Consider the following 1,992-nt stretch of genomic DNA (forward strand, 5'->3'; position numbering starts at 1 on the left):
GATTGGATTCAAAAAATTCAAACTGTATATTAACTTTATGCATCAATCAAACATTGATTTGGTAATTGCCAAATATAGAATACTCCCAGTATTCTGAATATTCTGGGAATACTCCCAGTATTCTGAATATTCTGGGAATACTCCCAGTGGACATTATATTATATAATCAAATGTTCATCATACATTAGTATCTAACAGAAATAATCTATGGCATCATAAACATATAATTAAATTGGTTCATAAACATTAAAATTTCTGGATAGACTATACTCCTATCTTAAAATTTTAAATTAAAATTTATAGTTGTTATCTTAGTATATCTCACTTATATTTGTCATATATAGCTGAAAATCTATTATATTTTAATTTTTATTTATTTTTATTTTATTTAAAAAAGAGTTTCTGTCCATTTGCCTATCCTTCAGATTTATTCCTGGCTTTGTCAGAGATCACTTCTGGCAGTATTCTGGAGAATATATGTCATAGAAGATCAAACTATATGCAAGGCAGGAACCAGCCACATGTGAGTCATCCTACATTCAAGGCAAGGAGCTTACTTGCTATCTATTTATCAGGTACTAATTTCTTTCTTTTCTTCAGATATTACAACCATGATAAGAAGTTTCCAAAAAATATATGCAGTTAAATTTCAGAGCTAAAATACTGGCCTAAACCCATAATGCCAGCATGTTCTGCAAATCCTTTGGAACTGATATGATATGTGCTTTATATGTAAATCAAACTAGCATCATAAAGACCCCATTTTGTGCCTTTCTCCTTTGCATAATTATCCAGTAGGGTCAATACAGTCTTCTGCCACTGTATAGGCTAAATAACAAAAATGCACATGTTGAAGTGTTAACCTCTTAAAACTTCACGATGTGTCCATATTTGGAAATAGGAGTTTCAAGAAAGGAGACCATTATGAGGATAGTAAGCCAGTCATGTTAAAAGAGAAAATTTAGAAAAATCAACCATAATTAACACAGAAGGAAGAGCTTGATGATGACAATCTCCATGCCAGAGATGTTCGATTCAGAAGAAACCAAATGTGGATTTCAGAAATATTAAAACAATACTATCATTTATTTTTGTTCAGCCTTAAGGGTTCCCACCCTTAATTGGTTAGAGATTACCTTTTGCTCTTCACATAGGTATCATTCCAGGCAAAGCTTGTGGCAACCATATGAGAGACTTAGGATTGAACTCAGCTCTATTGTACACAAGCAACTTTGCTATCCACTGTGCTTTCTCTTCTGTCCAGCAATTCATTTTTATAAAAGCCATAGAAAACAATGTACAATAAATGCAGCAACTATATTCAAATTATTTGATAAAATTATAATTGTGAACTTGCAGTACAGGACAAAAAGTTATAAAATACAAAATTTTCAGTTTTACCTACATGCACTTATTTTGTTTCCACTTACCAGAATTCTGTTTATCCTCTTTCATTTATAACTATGGAAGTGAGTATATTATAAACTGTCTCTCATTAAATTCAATAATTCCAAGGGATTACTTGGTCTCCAAATTTAATGCCAGCTGTATTTTTTTTACCATCTATGTGCTCAGGCAGTATTTTCCCAATTTCATTCAAAAATTAATTTTTTCTAAAAAGCAATTTTCTCATTTACCTTCCATTATATATAAAAGATAATTTTGTAGAAACAAAATGCATGCCACAAATGCAAATAATTTTGAATCACAAAATATCACATAGGTTTTATTTCCATAGACCATAGGAAAATGACAAAAACTCAAACTGGACTTAAATATGGAAATCATCCTGCTCTTTTCTTTTGCATGTATTATTACTGAAGTGTTCAATCATTTAAATTCTTTCACCCTAAACCATCAATCAGTAAATTTTGCAAGAACAATTTCTTGAGAGACCAGCCAGGCTGAATAGGTAGAACCTGTGTCAATATTTTGTTTTATTGTGATAAATCTAAACCTAAACGTGAATGAATCACAGAATCTTGCTTGAGA

Source organism: Suncus etruscus, chromosome 16 (assembly GCF_024139225.1).
Source record: "Suncus etruscus isolate mSunEtr1 chromosome 16, mSunEtr1.pri.cur, whole genome shotgun sequence".
NCBI lineage: Eukaryota > Metazoa > Chordata > Mammalia > Eulipotyphla > Soricidae > Suncus > Suncus etruscus.